Raw genomic sequence first — 19,594 nt, forward strand, 5'->3', positions numbered from 1 at the left:
ACGTCTCGCCGAGCCTCGCAGCTAGAGCTCTCTTCTGCGCTAGCGGCGGTGTGCTCCGTCTACGAACCTGCGTTTGCTCAGAAAGCCCCTCTGAGGCAAAAGTTCTTTGGAGAAACTGTAATTACAAAATGTGATAAAATACAATCTTGCTCAGTTGATAAATGAAACCCTCTGTCTGTCACACTCAAGTGGGGAGCGATCAGATCCAGATTATTCCTGAGCGACACGAGCCAAAGGCCACTGTCACGGCACCAAAGCCAGCCGATTGTGAAGCGAAAGCAAAGTGTCCGTCGAGAAACGACTGCAGCGCCCTTCTTTGTTTCGTTTGATGCGAAAATGGAATGCAGGACTGCTACAACTGGCACAACTGCAGCATTCACACTGATGCCTCGAGCATCGTAGACTGTTTTAGTTTTTTCTCTCTCTTCTCTTTGTCATCTTCTGGGGCTTCTAAGGACAGCTTTCAGCAGTCACTTTCTAGATTTTTCTCACCACTGAAGGGAGCCTGATTATTTCTGGAATCCTAAAAATGCTCTCTGTCGTTTGACTTTGGCAAGCGAGATCTCAGGATCGGAGCTCAGGATCGGAGCTCAGGCGTCCTCCTGGTTAATTGTTAGGTAGATTAATGGTTAGATTCCATTTCCACTAGGAACATGAAGAACAGTGTGTCCTGTACATTAACAATTTAAACAGACATGCCTGCGTGCATGTGTCTAAATGTGCGCATACGTTTTAACAGCCTAACACTTGTACATTATAAACTCCAATTTGCTGATGGCCGACGAGGCCATTCGGGAAAAAAAGTGAAGCGGTGAAACAAATTTACCTCTTTCCAACTATTTGTTCTGACAGGAGCCGATGTTTACCTGACATTCCCCAGACAGGAAAGGATTTGACAAATTGTCCCTGCATTCGCATTAGACGTAGGAGTATTAAACTGGGGCATGGCAGCGGCGGTGGATGGCGAGTGAAGGAAGTTTGCCCGGCTGGCATCGCTGCTCTCTCAAAAAAAAGCAATTAATAAGAAAAATAGCGACACTGAGATTTTCTTACTCGCCGTGCGCAAGACCCAGTTAGGGATCTCCTTCCTATTTTGCTAAAATGATGATAATTTAATCCCCCGTGACTTTCACCTGCAAGATTGAGTTTTGCTTCATCATGCGCCCCTCGGTGCAGTTGCATTTAACTCCAACCTCAACAGGAAGTTAAAGTACACATTGGAATATATACAACACTTTGCAAAACCATAAAAACAGGCGGTAATACCAAGGGAGTTCTGCGGTAGTCTGGTTTTATCTCGGCACTGGAGCTAATTTGTAAGTCTGTTTGCGACGCTGCCGTTCTATATATTTTCCCTGCCGTCAGCCTGTGTGCTCTGCTTTGTTTTTGTGTTTTATTGGCTGCCATAATATCCGATTTTCATAAGGTTAACGCAAACAGTGCAAACTGCGCCGGGTGTCTGAGGCACAGCCCGGTGCAGTCTATGGGGGGAAAAAAAGAGTGACCGAGCTGATAGAGGAAGATGGAGAGGGGATGGAGGGGGAGCCGGAGGGTCTGTCTGGTTGCTAGGATACGCGGCCGGCGCCAACAGCAGATATGATTTATAATGGCCAGTCTCACTGTCTCACTTTCTCTGCTAGTTTCCTCCTTCCACTCCTCCCTCTCACTTTTTCCATCGGCTCCCTCCATCCTCCGGCCTCACTCCTCCACCCTCCCCCCCGCATGCAGCATCTCTATGGATCTATTAAACGGCCCCGTCTGACTGATCCGACTACTTACTGCTGGCATTAGAAAAGGCTATTATCGAAATGGGTGTTCCTTCCTGCGTCCATCAGGAGCACGCCGAGGCAAAATTCCACGCAACTTGACTTTACGCCGCAACTGCGACAAGAGCTCATTTTCAAACCCTCACACGTGTCGTGCATTTATTGTGGCCGCGTGCTGCTTTCTGTGTGTGGGTCTGCGCAGGCATGCGCTTTTTCACATTATTGACTTGCGTGCCGTGACCTGCGCCGACGTAAATGGACAATGTTGACTTTGGCTCGTGAACGTCCTCGGGTAAAACGCGGCACGTAGGGGCGGAGAATTGAAAGATAAGATGCGGAGGGGGTGTGGCTGTACAGAGATGCAGTCAGAAATGTTGCGGTGCTATACGTTGTTGCTTTGACAGAAACGTTGTGGACAGGAACGTATCGACGTGCATATGGGTGGATGCTGACCTCGTGAACTGCCTCCGGGCAAATGAGATGATTTCCACTGCATGACCGGAGTTAGCGAAGAGAGCTGCGTGAATTCTTTGTGATGGGCCGCCAAAGGCCTCGAAGTTTTGCTCTTTAAGTTGTCCAACAACACCAACCGGGCTTTTCAAACAGTTGTATATACGGTATATTTACTTTAAGTCATATTGTGCAAAACACACTTTAGCAATAATCTGCACGTGCATCTGTCCTGGCAATGTGTTCCCAAGGAATGTGAAAAATCGGGGTCCTTCTTTGTTTTGTTTTTTTCATAAAATTTATGATAATTTAATCAGCTCTTTGTGATGTCACACAAGAGGCACTGATACTTCTTACGGGTTACTTATTTCTTACAACCAGCCGGTCATTCAGTCCTCTGACAGACCTTTGTCCTGTTACTTCCAAACATGTGAAAGGTGCAATAAATCATTAGTTTTTGCAGGAATCTAGATGAGCACCATTTGTTCGCTGGAGAACGTTAAGCCGTGATTGAAAGATTTGAAAATAGAATACGATGATATCGCAATTTTTTATTTTTTTTTAGAGCAATAATTTGAATATAAAGTGTGTCTATAGTGTGACTTCATTAATTTGCGAGATCACATTTTGTCTGTGGTGTTCAGGGGGACCGTAGTGTTGTTACCGTGACAAAACAATTGACAACAGCAAAGTGTATCAGCAAGGTCTGTGAGCCAAATTATGACTATAAACATCTGCAGTGGTATTGGCCCGGGATTTTATTATCAGCGCATTGCGTGTAGAAAAGATATATTGGAAATGGAAAAATTCTGTGCAAAAATAAAAAAATGTGTCATAGACCATCCCATCATTTAGAATACATTATGTATGTATTTTTTTTTTTTTTAAACATTTGAACAGAATGTAGATAAAAAAGACCTCTGGTTATTTTAAGTGGATCTATAGACTAAAAACATCACTTGCTTTGAGGGGCTAATATCACTGACTATGTCATTTATTATCACATGAAGATGTTTTTTTTTTTTTTTAGCAAGATTTGACAATCTAATCTCAGTCTATTTTCTTTTCCCAAAATAAGGGGATTTTTTTCAGAAAAACATTATGGTTAATATTCTTTGAATTTTTAATAGCCAGTCGAACTCTGACTCAATTTTCATTCGGATGTACATCTCAAATTTTGGGAAAAGTGTTCAAAGAAGGAAAAAAAACTCTTTGGATGGTGAGATAACACCAGGAGAGAGGCAGAAATTATTCTGTATTGTTGGAAAATGGGTTAACAGAGCCCTGATAAACGGCTACTGAGAGTCTTCTTTGTCTGTCAAGCCAATGCGCTTAAATTAGCGCAAGGAATAAAATCTATGCTGTGTATCGGGGGGTTAATGTGAGTCTTGCATGGGCACCAATGATAAGCTGCGATTTATGGTTCACCGGCACAGTCCACCTTCTTATCGCGGTACTCGACACTAAGCGTAACATATTGGCACGCAGCCATCGTGTGTGTTTAATTACGCCGATTAATCGTCGATTTATCTTATGGAGTTCACGAGCGGCATCACCGTACTGTCGAGGCGTTTGACAGCAAGGAGAATTAAAACTACCCCCACCCTCTTCTTTTTGTTTTTTGTTTTTTTTGTTTTTTTGCGCATGTAAATGAAAGGCCTGGGCAAGGCAATGTTGCAGTGGTTGGCACTGCAGTGGTGGTTAGAAGGTCATGGGTGCGTCCCCAGAGTAGCTGGGATGGGCTCCAGCACCGCCTGCGACCCTGAGTGCACGTTAGGCAGTGATGAAAATGGATGGAGGCATTTTAAAGGTCTGCACTCATTGTCAGATCTTTGCTTTTTAGTCCAGCGGGGGCAGCCTCACACTACACAAATACATCAATAAGTGAATATATAGATCTCTTAAAAATAGCTTACTTCCTCTGTGTGTGTGTGTGTGTGTGTGTGTGTGTGTGTGTGTGTGTGTGTGTGTGTGTGTGTGTTTATCTTGGCATACTTTGTAACGTCACAAAGAGTTGAGAACCAACTGTGTATTTTTCATTTGTTACAATTTTACACACTTTAAATTGTTCATATGTTCATATTTAAAATTTAAAATTTAAATTGCTTATATTTCTTTTTTCTTTTGTTATTAAAGGGTTGACGTATACTTTCTATATTACTTGTTTTTACAGTGTTTCTAATGTGCATTGCTGTCCACTTTGCTGCTGTAATGCTGGAACTTTCCCCACTGTGGCACTATTAAAAGATTATCTTATTTTATCTTATCTTGAATTCAAGTTAGTTTTGCACAATATAGGATGTTGAACATATTTCCCATTGAATCAAAAAATACATCAATACACTATCAATTGATACAATTCAATTTTTTTTCATAATTGATTATGATTAATTTTAGAAAACACATTTGTTGTTTGAGTGTGTATATTAGTCTATTTTTTTTTTTTTTTTTTTACACAGATGTTAGTGTAGTGTCACACCAACCAACCTGTACTGACTTGCTCCCCAAGCTTTATCACGAGCACCGGACTGTTTTGCATCATTGTCGTCCCGTCAAAGCAGACGCCAAGCGCGAACAACGTGTTCAGGAAAACGTTCCAGCGCGTGGAAGGAAAAAAGTTTTGGAAAGATTCCGAACGCTTGCGGCACGCAGCAGTTTTCCAGAAGTCTCGCGTTGCGCCGCGAAGCCGAAATGTTTCCTCTTGCTCCGCCTTTCTTTAACCCCGCTGCACTTGTGAAATTAGATTACTGGACGAGGACAGAAGTTTGTCTCTGGGCTCCAGCATCCATAAGTGATTCAGGAAGACATTGGAACCAGAGTGTCCGTATTTCTCTCAGTCTGCCCAGTGTCTTCCAGTAAATGGAGGATAATTTTAGAGCGATAAAGAGCCCAGAGGATGTGGAGGAGAGGGAATACACACACACACGCACAAGTTGCACGAACACACACACACACACACACACACACACACACACACACACACACACACACTTATTTGTACACAATAAGATGGCCCCTTACTCCCTGTTGCACCTGCTGACCCCACAGGAACCGCAGAGATCAGCCGCTGCTGAGTCCGCTGCTTCTGCCAGCATCGCTGTCACGCACGCGCACGGACACGCAGAAAATGCGCACATGCTTTGACTAATAGGCCTAATGCTTCCTGAAGAGGGGCCCAGCGCTGCATTAGCTACGGATGTGGGATTGATTTAGAAACCGAAAGCTCCAGACTGTGCACGCGTGTGCATTGTCGAAACCTTTCTCGACAGAATGTGCAGGTTGATCCTGTAAATTTGTCACATGCTTGAAACCTCCCCATCCCCACCCCAAAGAAGAAAATACAAGCGGAGACAGTTTAATCCGACCCCAGTGTTGTCTTGGAAGCCTTTAGATGTGCTCCCATCAAACTCCAACTCTAATTTGAAAGTTTAGAGGTAGGGCTAATTAAAGCCATTTGACCCATCACACCAATTAACCAGAAGTGTAACTCTGGAAAACATTGCTGCCGCTAATACCGGATTAATTCATGACCTTCACGTCAGAAATTGAATTAAAACTAGAATGAACTAATGAAATAAAGATGTTTTTGGCCCCTACTGTGGTTCATTATTGCTTCTGATGAGGACTGCGGGTTAGGCAGTATTTAAAGAATGAAATGGCCTTGATGTTTCAAAAAAATAATAAATTATTTTTTTGTCAGTGCCCATTAACATATCACTGTTTTGCCTTTACTGAATGTTTGTCAGCGGTGTGTAACAGGCTTTGATTCGAAAGACTGGAAATCTGTTGTAAATGTACAGATCATCACGTTGTATACAAGACTGTTGGAGTCCTTTTCCATTCGCAGTAATGGGCCCAAGGACTTTAGAAATCATTTAAAACTGGCCTGGAAGGAGGATGGCAGTTTCCTCACAACATTTTGGCAGTAGTTGTTTAAACAGATGAGATTAAACAAACTATCAGCTGGTGGAAGGTGTCTGCTTCTGCAAAGGTGAACAGAAGTGATTCTCTCCTGTCTGTGACGTGGCCTCACTAACAAGATGATTGAAGAGGATTTGTCAGGGTTTTGTTTATTTTTTGTTTTCTCCTTGAGCTTTTTTTTTTTAACCATTGACTTGAAAGTGTTTTGTATTTCCTGTTAAATAACTGGAACAAATCACTCAAGCACACCTTTTTAAAAGATTTTGAATTCAATTTTTTTTATCAAATAAATTCAGGAGATAGGTATCACATGAGGCATGTATCTGCTGTCATTGCAGTCCACATAGCTGCAGCTTCAAGCTTCTCACTTGTGTTCTGCAAGTCAGAAGTAAATAGTATCTGCGTTTCCATTACCCCTGGAATTGCTCAAAACTTAAATATCGCAATAAAAAACTGGTAATGGAAGCGCCATTGAAAAACCTCTCAACTGTGGCTAAAAGGTTTTGACGCTCTCATGAGGTTGGTTTTTCGTATAGATGTATATTGCAAAAGTGTCATGGAAACATTTTTTTCCCGCATTCACGCATCACCGGACGTGACGTACGTTCACGTGACCAGTTCACTTCAAGTGAAAATGCCGCGTTATGATTGGACGGAGGAGGAGGAGACAGAATAGTTTTTACAAGTTATCGAAGAGAAAAACATAAGCACCATTCTTGACAGCAAACAAACTAAAGCAAACGTAATTCTCGGGGGATGAGATTTAACGAGATGCGCTTCACACCATTCAATAGAAACACCTGCAAAACGCACTTGTACTTTTTTTTTTTTGCAGCTAGTGATGTTCAGTGTCAGGTTATGTTGCCTTTATGTTCATTAACCTGCCAAATGGAAACAATGCAATTTTCCAGTTCCAATTTTTGCTGTAGAATGTTGTTGATACCGCTTGGTATTTTGGTGAATATCAGAAATTTCTGAGAGCATTAAGTCAGGTGGAGCTAAAAGGGGAGAAACCCCCCCCCCCCCCCTCCCGAAGAGGCCGTCGAGAGGGGAGGGGAGGGGTGGCTGGAGAAGCACTGGTAGCTGGTGGAGGCAGGCAACTGGCAGAGGACGGTGGTGGGAGGCGGAGGAGGGGAGAAGGGAAGAGCGGCGGAAATAGAGGAAGGGGTTAAAGTGTGTCGAGTGGAGAGGAGGAGAGGGTGAGGTGGCCCAGAGGGGAGGAAGAGGAGGGGGAGGGGGAGGAGGAGGAGGAGGAGGAGGAGAGAAGCAGGAAAGCAGACGCGGTGGAGGTGGGGAATTGATGAAGCAGAAAGCTGGGTTATTCCTGCTGTGAATGTGTGTGTGTGTGTGTGTGTGAGTTTGGGGGGTGGGGGGCGGAGGGGGGGTAGTCTGAATCCGAGTGTGAATGGCGAACAACGGCAGTAAATGGGGACTGTTTATCGGATCAATACGGTCATCATTTCCCAGATGACTGCGGCCTCTATTGAGGAGCCGTCATCAATCACCAGGGAAATATGGAGGACACCGACCCACATCGTCCTCGTCTCTTCTGTGTGTGTGTGTGAATGCACCTCCTTTGTGTATCCGTTCCTACCTGTCTGTGTCCGGGGGGGGGTGGTAGTCGGGGTGTCTGTGTGCACCTGTGTGAGCAGCGTTGCTTCTCACCCGGATGCTCGGGGCTCAGCTGCGATCAGAGGCGGCAAAATGGAGCCCTGGAAAGACGGGCCACACCTTCTCACCGACCTGATTTTTCTTCCTCCTCCTCCTCCTCCTCTTCCTCTCTCTTTCCAACACTTTCGCACAAAAGAAAATCGCAGCTTCGTACGAGGAGGTCAGGCGACCACCCCCACCCCAGCCACCCCTCTGTGGGTCAACACTGGCACAATTGTTCGCCGGTGCGACGGCTCCCCGGTGCCCTCGCGCCGGATGGCGTCGCCTCCCGATATCGGCGACCGAGAGTCTCGAAAAAAATCCTCAGAATAGCATCTCGGGCCTCCGATAAATATAGAAGGTAATTAAATCAGCGGCAGGGAGGAAGGGAGGCGGAGAAAAAGCCTGGGAAGAAGAAGAAGGGGTGGGTGGGTGGAGGTGCGTTTCATATGCAAGGATGAACCCCCCCCATAAGCCCCCCCTCGCGGTGGGGAGGGGAGCGGGTGTGTGTGTGTGTGGGGGGGGGGGATCAATTGGATGGGAACAAAACGCTGTTTTGTCGTGTGATCTTGTTTACTCACCCGCACGCTGATATTATTAGCCATTGATTTTTCTCATTTGTGCAGTCTTAAAAGTCTGTGTGTGTGTGTGTGTGTGTGTGTGTGTGTGTGTGTCTTTCAGGGCCTGCCAGAGTACAGTGAGTCAGCAGTATTTCACCGGTTATTTCTCAGGGGGCCGAGCCCTCTGCGCGTGTGTGCGTGTGCACGCGCGTGCTCGCCGTCATCCGCCTCTCTCCGACACACTCGCCGCTTTCTTCCCACCGGCTGCTTCGCCGCGTGTCCTCTCCCACCTCGCGCTGCTTTTTTCTTCTCCGAGATCGATGGTCGTGCGCGGCGCTCGGCCGCCGGGGTGAAGGGTTGCTGGAAAGAGGGGATGGGATGCGGGTCAGCTCGTCAGCGCTCACCGGCTCCCGGCTTTGACGCTTTCTCCTCTGGGAACCGTCCGTGTGTGTGTGTGTGTGTGTGTGTGTGTGTGTGTGTGTGTGTCATGCTGTGACAGAAAGTGACTGACGTGCCCCTTTGCAGCCCAACACCAGCCACCGCAGAGAGACTAATGATGACAGCGCTCGGGCTGTACACACTGCTCTCTTTTTATCCCCCCCCCCTCTGCACACACACACACACACACGCACACCATGTCCTCCTGTCACTCTCTTTGTCTTGTGTCTCTCCCTCGACTACCTCTTCCGCTATCACACGCCCACGCAGACAATGGCATCCTGTGTGCCGTCTCCCTGACACACAAAGGCGCAAACACACACAATTTTTTTTTTATTCATTTGTTTTTTTGCAATGCGTAGTATGGCGAAGGCATGCACACGCACATTCACATTCACGGCACGCTCACGCTCACACGCGTGACAAATAATTCTGTGATGGGGGGTAGACGACGACGACGATGGGGGGGGCAACAATTTTCATTTTTATTTTTTTTTTCATTGTCTTTCTTTCCCTCTCACACGCACACGCCAACATGTGCACACGCTGATGCTGCACTACTCTCTCTCTCTCTCTCTCTCTCTGTCTTGGAATTCTACATTTTGATGAAGAAGGAATCTCCGGCGGCCAATCGGAGGAGCCGCTCCGCCGGGAGAGACCATGTGGGCCGCAGACGGTGGGGTGAAACAGGAGGCAGCCCGACACGCCGCCGCTGCTGCCGCTGCCGGGGGGACGCGTAGCTTGTAACCCCCTCCCCACACCCTCCGTCCTCCCCCACTCGTCTCGTCTGCCGGGGGGGTGGAGCGCCGGTGGTACGGTCCGCCGGACTGGATGAGAACCCCCTCCTTCTCTGTCAGCCCCTCTCTCTTCTGTCAGTGCTGTAGGGTGCAGCAGGCGATGCTGAACCACAGCAGAGAGTCGCAGCGAGGAGGAAGGAAGGAGTGAAGGAGGGAAAGAAGGAAGGAAGGAAGGAAGGAAGGAGGGACGTCAGGTGTCTCGTCTGCTGAAAGACCTCCTCCACACTCAGAACCGGGACTGCCGGCCATCGGGATGCTGCCAGGTGAGACGCATGCACACACGCACACACACGCACACACACACACACTCAAACAATTTGACTTGTGCGTTAATTGGCGACAAGCTGAAGTTCCGCTCGCAGTCGTCCTCCAGCTTACTGTCACTGTTTTTTTTTTTGTCACATCCCCGCGGTTGGAACAATGTGCCACCGGTGGCACCAGAGGCATTGTGGCGCTCGTGTCAGTGTATGTGTGTGAGAGAGAGAGAGAGACAGAGAGCGTGCGTGCGCGTGCACCGGACGTACAGTATCCATGCGTGCGAGACAAAGGGGGGTCCGCCTCTGTCTGGCGCTCGCCCCCCCGCAGCCGACGGTTCGGGGAAAGTTCCTCCGACCCACCGTGTTTCGACGGGTCGGTGTGAAGGAATCAGATCAGGTACCGGCGTTCACACGAACATGCACATGCACACACACACACACACACACACACACACACACACATACATGCATGCGCGCCGGCCGACCCAGCCGTCGCTGTCGAACAGCCCTGACTCACGGTGACGGGAGGACACGGCCGATGATCGCTGGCTGGATGGTAGTTGAGGTGGGGGTGGGGGTGTGGGTGGATGGGGAGGATGGGGTGTTCCGAGGACACAGAAGCTGCGTGTGTGAGTGTGTAATGGGGTGCGGGGGGAGATAACGAACATGACACTACTGTACGACGCACCGCGAACGCAACGCAGAGACAAGTTGTGCGCGTGCTCGTGAGGAGGGGTCACTGAACGCGCATGTGACTGCCAGAGTGCGTGTACGTGTGTGCGTGTACTGTGGGGAGGGGGGGGAGAGAAGAAAAGAAAAAAAAAAACAGAACAGGAGTCTGAACTGTCAGCTGCTGCTGCTGCTGCTGCTGCTGACCGACAAACCCAGACAAAGAGGCTGGCGGATCATATGTGCAGTCTCGTGTCATGCTCCCAGGGAGCGTGCACGAGGACGGGCAGGCGGCTGGGTAAGTGGGTGGTTAGGGCTGGAGGGGGAGGAGCAGGGGGGAGGAGGGGGGGGGAGTGGGGGGAGTGGCGGCTCGTATGTTCTGGGTTCGTCACGTACACGCGAGAAGAAGGAAAAAAAAATCCCTCCCGTGCATCCCCATGGCCTTTTCCTGTTCAGAGAGAGAGAGACAGAGGTAGAGAGAGAGAGAGAGAGAAGGAGAGAGAGAGAGAGAAGGAGAGAGAGAGAGAGAGAGAGAGAGAGAGAAAGGCGAGGATGAGGCGCAAAGAAGCTCTCTCTCTCTCTCTCTCTCTCTCTCTCTCTCTCTCTCTCTCTCTGTCTCTTCGCTCGGACCACCTGGCGCACCTTACGCAACCCGTCCGGCTCCACGGTGGTGCCGGCTGTCGCACCCCTTCCCCTCCCTTCTCCCCCCCCCCCCCCCCCCCCCCCCCCCGTGACGCACCGGCCCTCCTCCTCCGACGCCGCCACCGCCGGACCACAAAGGTGGCATCGACGAGCTCCGGATCCCGAGGCGGCCTTTTGTCAAATCCTGCAGCTCGTGCGATTGCAGAATCTATACGATCTATACGATGCCGGCGTAGTCGGAGGAGGGGGTGGGGGGTGCTGTACAGTAGCGGGGAAGGGGGGGGGCGCTTCTGCTGCGACCTTTTCGCATTTAGAAAGACATCATTTTCCAGCCGGTTGCGTTTTTTTTTTTTTTTTTTTTCCTCTCTCTCTCGCCTTACATTTTGCGCCACTTTACGTTCAGCGGCGCGTGGGCGAGGCAGGCAGCCGGAGAGGGGTAGAGAGAGGGAGAGAGGGAGGGAGAGAGACTGAGAGGGCGAGCGCACAGGTCACACGTTCACCTCCAGCGACGGGAGGCCGTTCGGAGCGCAAAGGCGGCCGGGTTTAATCTTTTCCTCGCCGTCTTCGTTTTTTGCAGACGTCGACTGAAATGGCGGCGGCACGCGGCGTCGGAAGCGACGGACCCCCCCTCGGCGCCCCCCCCCCCTCCCCCCCTCCTTCCCTGAGCAGCCGTGCACGTGCACATATGGACACGCAGGGCGGTCTGCATGCGCACCCACCAAAAAAATTTCGAGCTGTACATCTCTTCTCCCCCCACCTCCCTTCCTCCTCCCTTCCTCCTCCTTTCCTCCTCCCTTCCTCCGTTTCTTCCTTTTTTTACTCCCTTTATCTCCTTCTTCCCGTCTCCTCTGTTTTTTTTCCTTCGCAGGCTCACGCTCTCATATCGTCCCTCCTCCATATGTGAGCGCTGACAAATCTGCAGGGCGTGCCCCCCCTCCCCCCATCCCCTCATAGACGCATATACACACACACGCACACAAATGGGCAAGGCGTTGGAGCGCGCGCGTGCGTCCCGGCCGGGTGGAGAGTCCACCACGCGCGGCCGCACAGCGACTGACGTGTCGGACCGTCTTGCACGTCAGCGCCATGTATGAGAAGGCCCGGGGTTGGAGGGGCATGGGGGGGGTGGCGGGGGTGGCGAGGGAGGGCGCTCGCCGATTGAACGAATGAGTCGGACCCCGTTCGGCGAGTCGGGACTCGCTGTGAAATCAAGAGTCGCCGCGCGATGTGCCCCCCCCCACCCCCCGTCGCGGCACCGACGTGGCGGCGGCGAGCGACAATTATCCTAATTGAACGTTTGGGAAGCAGCTCCTGCAAAATGGCTGCCGAGCCGGCAGCGCTGCGCGTGATGGCCGATGAGGGTGCGCGTAGGTCCAAAGTGAGCGCGTGGAGAGTAAAGCGGTGCGCGCCTGCCTGTGGAAGGAGCTGGTCTGTATAGTTCTATATACATATATATATATATATATATATATATATATATATATATACATATATCTGGATCTGCACGCGTGTGGGCCGTCAGAGTTTTTCTTTTTCCGCTTTCGGCTCTTTTCTTCCGGTGGGGGAAGCTGCCGCTGCCGCCGCCGCCGCCGCTCTCCGGAATTCTCCGCTAATCCATAATTACCGAGCTCCACATATGTAGACGGATGTCGCCGTCATGCCGGAGCGGCCTCGCCGTCGTGCGAGATTGCGTTTCCTAGCGCCCGTGCAGCAACAAAAAAAAAAAACAAAAGGAAAAAAAAAATGCACATCGCCTTTTAGGCGGCGACGGCTCCGGCGTCTGCCGCCGCCATCTTCGGAACGTCTGCTTTTCGCAGGAGCAGCATTGAAGAGCTGAATGTGTTTTTCCTTAAAAAAAAGAAAAGAGGTAAAAAAAAAAAAAAAAAAGGAGGAACAAGGGGGGGTAAAAAAAAAAAAAAAGCTGACCTTGTCGTTTCTCCGCAGCTCTCGCCAGCCCGCCCTGACTGACCGGCACCGCGGCCCTGGCTGTCCGGACCTGCTCTCCAAGCGAGCCACCGCCCACCCGTCGTCCCTCTGCCAAGTGAGGCCCTGCATCCCCCCACCCCCACCACCCACCGCCTCCACCCCCCCACCCCCCACACACACACACACACACACACCCACCACCGACTGGCACGTCACTGGCAAACCTGCGGGAGTCATCAGGGTTAGTGCGCATTTGGCACGAGGCCTCTGTGCTCAAAGTGATCCATAAGCACCGAAGGAAGGAGGGGTGGGGGCAGGGGTGGGGGGGCTTGTAAATTTATAGATCTGCACTCAAACACCCCCCAAAAAAAGGCAGAGACAATCAAATAATATACATGAGAAGGCAGGAGGCGGCGGCAGGCGGAAAAAAGCTAAAACACCAACGTCCCTGATTTATCGCAGTCGATTGAGAGGAAGTCAGCAGGCGGTTTTTATTATAGCACAAAGAAACAAACACTCATTATGATCTTAAAGGAGATGTTGACTGATGGCAAATGTGTTTGTTTGATAAAGGTCCTTTAATCTTTTTTTTTTCCCTCTCTCCTCGTTAATTTGACGCAAAGAGCCAAAGAGCCCCTCCCCTTCCCTCGTGACGCCGGCCCAATAGAAAAGCCTTTCAAAAGGTGGGTACCTACTTAGAGGCGCGCACGCACGCACACGCGCACACACGCCGCCGTGCGCATTTCTGTGCAGAGATAAGCGGCGCTTTCCCCTCATTTACATACCCACTTTTTCCCTCTCCTTTCATATTAGGCTACACACACACACACACACACACACACACACACACACACACACACACACACACAGATTATAAGCGTCACTGGATTAAGTTAAAGCTGTGCCGTTTTTTGCTAATAATTCAAATACTGCACGTGTTAGCGTTTTTTTCCCCTCTCCCTCCCTCTTTCTCTCTTTCTCTCTCTCTTCGCAGTTCATCGGGGAGACGCTGCAAAGAGGGGGAGAAAAAAAAAAACGAGACAAAGCTGAACTAAATGACTGCCGACGCTCGTTCCTTATCACAGCTGTGTGGGTGTGCAGCTCGTGGTGACTGGGAGAGAGAGAAAGGGAGAGAGACAGAGAGAGAGAGAGAGAGAGGGAGTGAGGTAGGGTGAGTGAGTGCGTACGTGTCTGAGTACGTGCGGGATCCCAGCATCGAATTTTGACAGCCGTGGGTTCGGGGGGGCATGCAGGGGCTTACACGTTGAAAGCTCTAGCGCCGCGCTATGGCGAAGGGACACACACACACACACACACACACACCGCCCAGCTGAGAAATAGACGGCAATGAAGGGTGTGTCTGCGCATTTCTAGTGAAATAGTTTAAATCTAAAAATAGATTCCTTGTTTGCCACTGACAAGTAAATAGAGTCTCATCTAGTCTGGCAAAGGCAAAAATAGGCACTGGTCCGCTGTATTTAGGGGCCAAAGGAACAAGAAAGAAACTGTAGCGGTCAAGGAGTCAAAGCTTCTCATGCAAAATTGAAAGATTTCCAATACAAATGAGGCCCATTTTAAATGACTGCATCTATTTTAAGGGACTTTGGCTGCACCGTCGCCGGCGTGAAGACGGAACTCTGAAAGCCATTTGGTTTGAATAGCCAGAGTGAAGGCCTAATCTAGTTTAGTTAACCTATTTAATTTGAAATATGTCGATGTTCAACCTTTGAGTTAAAGGGGGAACATAAGGAAAGCCTGACGTGTGCGACCGTGCGTGCGCACTTTGCATTTGACGAAGCGCCTTTTAGAGTCGAGAGGAAATGGACTCTGGGCAAGCGGCTCAGCCGGCTTCCTTATCGCAGCCGCTCTCGGAGGACAGCATCGCGGCTCCTCCCTAATGGACACAAACCGCCAAATGATTTTTGACGCCACTCGCGCCGTCTCAAAAGATGCTAATGTACAGAGAATAATGCGTCATTACCCCAAAAAGTTCCTCAAATCCATTAACAAAATACTTCACTTTCCCTGGGTGCATGGGAACTGAGACTAAAGGGAAGTCTATTGTTAAGTGAGGGGTTTTATTTATTTATCTCTATTTCTCATGAATAATGAGAGCTTGTGCCGTATCCGCCGATAGATAATTGTCGATCTCGGAATCGGGAAGATGGAGAAGAAGCTCTCAACAGTGGAGCCTGCCGACTCGCTGGCTTCCTTCCCAAGCGCAGACAACAGGCGTCGTCATTTTTCCAACTCAATTTACGGACGCATTAAGAGATGCTGAGGCGCGCCCAACTCCCTTAAATGTAATCAGGCTGCCAGTGTTTAGGTTTTTTTTTTTTCCAAGAGGAAATGGAGAGTGGCATCTTTATCAACTTGGTTTTGACTTTTCAGTTCTGAGCCCACTATCGCCGCCCGGATAATATGAAAGTGTCGTCTGCTGTTTATAGATACATTTTTTTTCTCCCTCCGCTGTCACCTTTCACTTGCTCCGCTCTCCCTTTTGGCAACCAGAAATGAAGGAAATAGATGATGTTCAATCACATCTAAATTTAGCTGTGTTCAGATGTTGCCCGCCTGAAAAATAAACTGATTTGAGGACAAGACTGAAAAACTTTATCTAGTTCATCCTGTTCTATTAATTTTCCTCTTTATGATTCACCTGCCACATAAAGCCAAAATATGCCTGTGCATACATAATGTTGAGTGTTTCGGTGGGGGGGGGGGGTTTCTCCTCGCCTCTGTGTGCAATGATGCATTATTTTATTTCATCACACCAGAAGGGTTTGATGCCCCGTCTTTAGTGTTTTAATTTAAAACTAACAAAGCTATTTCATGGAGCCACTCCGTTTCTGAATTCTTAATTCTCGCGCTGATGGCATAATTTAGTCGAGAGTGAATTAATGGCATAATGTGACATAAATTTAAATAAAACGAATGAATGCAAAGCATGCTATGTTAATAAACGCTGATGGCGATAGCCGGAGTGCCGCTTCTGCGTCCTCATGTGGGGGAAAAAAAATGGCTTACCAATGATTCAGCAGGTTAATGCATCCTCCGCGCACATCAACGCGATGGATTCAACCGGCGGATTAGAGCGTCTCTCTCCCGGTCGGCGCTCGCTGGATTTCTCTCTCTCGTCTATATTTTAATTGATCCATTTATCTCCTAGTCCTCTCGCAGGTAGCGTTAAAGGCCTCTTTAAAAGGAAAAAAAATTCTCTACAAAAACCTGCTGATATTGTGGAAAATGTGCCTCTCCCACTCGCCAGCCGCCTGTAATTGATTTCACACGTTGGAGACTCGACGGTAGTGCACCGAGGGGGGTGATTCAGGACAGAGTCTGAGAGTCTGAGAGGTGCATCGCATGTGGATCTCGCAGCTAATGTCCCGTTTGACCCTCAGCTTAAAAAGAAAACCAAAAAAAAACACGGCAGTGATTGAGAGTCTGGGCAGAGGAAAGCAGGCAGGACACAAAGGACGGAGCGGGGGGGGGGGGGGGGGGGTGGCAACGTACCGACGAGAAGACGAGGCAGCGAGTGGAATTTTGACTTTCAAGTGGAGGCAAAGAAAGAGTCGACATCAGCTGTTAAACTGCCGTGTCGATATCCCCCCCCCCCCCCCAATGATCACAGGGCGTTCATCCACCTTTCACCCGTCATTTCTCTCGTTTCTTGCGCCATCTGCTCACTCGTCTGTTTCTCTTCTCATCCCCTTTTTTTGTTCAGCGTCAGATGGCGTTTCTCCTCTACCTGTGAAACATTATTTCACCCTCCTTCAAAAACGCTCGCCTTCCTCTTTTTGCCCCATAAGCGCCCTTGTTTTTGAGCTGCTCGTCGAGAGAAGCCACAATGACAGAGGCGGGGGGGTTGATGCCCGCGCAAATTGCGCACACAATGGGCAGGTGGACACACTAAGCATTAATCATACGTCGCGGCGCTGTGCGGCTGCATCAGCCTCGGCAAATATCTTTCCTGGTGAGCGCCGGCCGCGGCTCCGTAGCGCTCAGGTGGAGGAGGTCTCTCTCTCTCCCTCCGAGCGCGTGGACGATATCTTGAAACGAGGGGCCTGCTGCCATAGCAACCATATGATGAGGCAGGCAGAGCTATTTAAAGGAATTCAGCTGCCGCCTGTGTTCCCGTCAGCTTCACACCGGTCCAGTAAAAGACAAAGAAATGGATACTAGCGCGGAAGAAAAAACAATCGATCCGTATAGTTCGGGCGCCATCGCGCAAAAAAAGGTTTTAAATGCAGGCAAAGGGGCTGCTTTCGTTTGCGAAAGTGAACAGCATTAAATGCCTCATTACATCGGCTTTCAGTCCGAATTTGACACACCGTCCCGTTAAATTTATCTTTCAGGCATTTTCTTCTCCCCTAGTTGGTATTTATTCCGAAATCACCTCCCTTCCCTCTTTGTCTCCGAGTGTTAATTAAATCAATCAGGTATAATTACAGTTGTTTCACCCATACAACACAAATTAATAGGTGCATGAAATGCTCGAAATAGCCACTCTTGCACGCACTCACACATTTGTCTCGGAAGAAATGCAAAGTGCTAAAAAGCCGCTCCCTTGTGGGAGCGCATGCAAATATGACACGCTGATGTGCACACGCCTGAATTATCAGCAGAAGGGGCCACTGTGATGTGGCGTCCTAACAATATTGGCGATTTCAAAATTGAACGACTGCGCGACGGTAGTTTCTCAGTGGAGGAGGAGGAGGAGGAGGAGGAGATGAATTCCGGCGCACAACGACTGGCGTGCACGCGCAGCAGCACCCCGCATGCCAAACGCAATCATGGAAGCGGACAAAGGAAAGCGGCGTTTCTCATCATATAGCCGGGCATAAAGGAGAAAATGAGAGTCACGTCGTATGAGAAGATAATATATATATATATATGTATATGTTTTAATGCAGCCTTCACCGTTTGAGTTAACAGCTCAGTGCCTCGCTGGTCTACAGATGTAGGTGGACAACTGAGCCTCCTCTCAACTCAACTTCTCATCATATGTCCACCACCAGACCATTGTTCAGGCTTTATTCATCTTTTTTTTTTTCGTTCATCATTAAGCTGTAGATGGAAATTCTTCTGTTCTGGTAATGTCTTTTTCCAGGACAATTAGATATGGAGAGGATTTGCACAGAAAGCACGGTATTCAAGGTGTCCAAATAATGAGGAGTGAGCCATCAATGACAAAAGAAAAGAATTTTAATGTAGGTCACCATGAGTTTGTCCATAATTCTTTAAAACCATTAATTAAAAGTGAAGCATTTGTTGCCTAAGTTCACCCTTAAGGTATTTTCTGTCTCAAAAATAAGTATCTTGGTTGTATTTTCTTCTTCACCTTTTTAAATTTAAGGATTTGCCATTTAAATGTCTCAAGCACAGCGTGTGAACCAAACAAATGATTTGCAGCAGTCAGTTTGAACAGTTTTATTTCAGCCGACGGGCGATTCTGTCTCCCCGACCAATAAAAACTCCTGAATATAGGTTCGTTATTGTGCTGATGTTCTACAGGGTTTTTAATTTGAAGTACATAATTACTAGTGAACCTGCTAGAGTTCTTTTATCAGTCGGCTCAGCCCAGCGTGCTATTCCCGTTGCCCATAAAGAGCAGTCGGGAGGATTTAAAGAGCTCCATAGAAGCAAAATTATGAGTGACCTCTCTGGTAACACTCTGCTCTTCACTCCGCTCTTTATCTCATTCTAATCCCAACTTATTTCATATGCTAAGTAAAAGCTTATACCCCCCAGCCCCCTTCACTGTACGAACACACGCATCCCTCGTTGCTGCGGTGTGATTATAAAATTTGCATAGGGGATGTTATTGGAGCTGTGGAGTGCCGAGACTCCAGAGCTGAAGCAGAGGGTTGTGGGTGGTGTAATGCCTGTCAGGTGTAGAGAGGTGGGTCACAGACCCCCAGAATCCCTCACGCCTGGGTTTTATGACGTGAACTCAACATGCGAGTACCCACAGAAAGTCTCTCCACAACTGCGGATGATTCCCTTTGAATCTAATTTGCATGTTTTTCTTCCACAGCTGTCACAGATGTAATGAAGATTAGAAAAGGGAGAGAGCGGACTGTGTTGCCCCCGGGAGGAAGCTGGGAGATGGAGCCACCTCTCTGCCTTGGAATGAAAAAGAAGAGAGAAAAAACCCACATATGTATCTCTCGCTATATATCCACACTGCCATCTGCTGGCGTGGTGGGGAGGGACAGCTGGTGTTGTGAATCAGGCCGCTGCAGTCCAGGGACCGGCTACTTCCCAACACCAGGGTCTCACCCCAACCCCTCTCATCTTGCCAGGAAGAATGGAGTCAGCATTTAGTCTGTGTTCAGTCAGCATTTTCCCGCACTCGATATAAGTGACATTATCACTTGTGGTTGCACGACTTGTAAAATGTGCTCAGCCCTCTTGATTATTAAACATGAAAAGGAGACGCATGAATACACTTTACACAATTTACACCTGCTTGTACCACCAATCATCATGACTATTAAACATGTTGTGCTTAAAAG

Source organism: Nelusetta ayraudi, unplaced genomic scaffold, assembly GCF_046127955.1.
Source record: "Nelusetta ayraudi isolate G7.1 ecotype Tasmania unplaced genomic scaffold, CSIRO-AGI_Nayr_v1 ptg000027l, whole genome shotgun sequence".
In the NCBI taxonomy this organism is placed as follows: domain Eukaryota; kingdom Metazoa; phylum Chordata; class Actinopteri; order Tetraodontiformes; family Monacanthidae; genus Nelusetta; species Nelusetta ayraudi.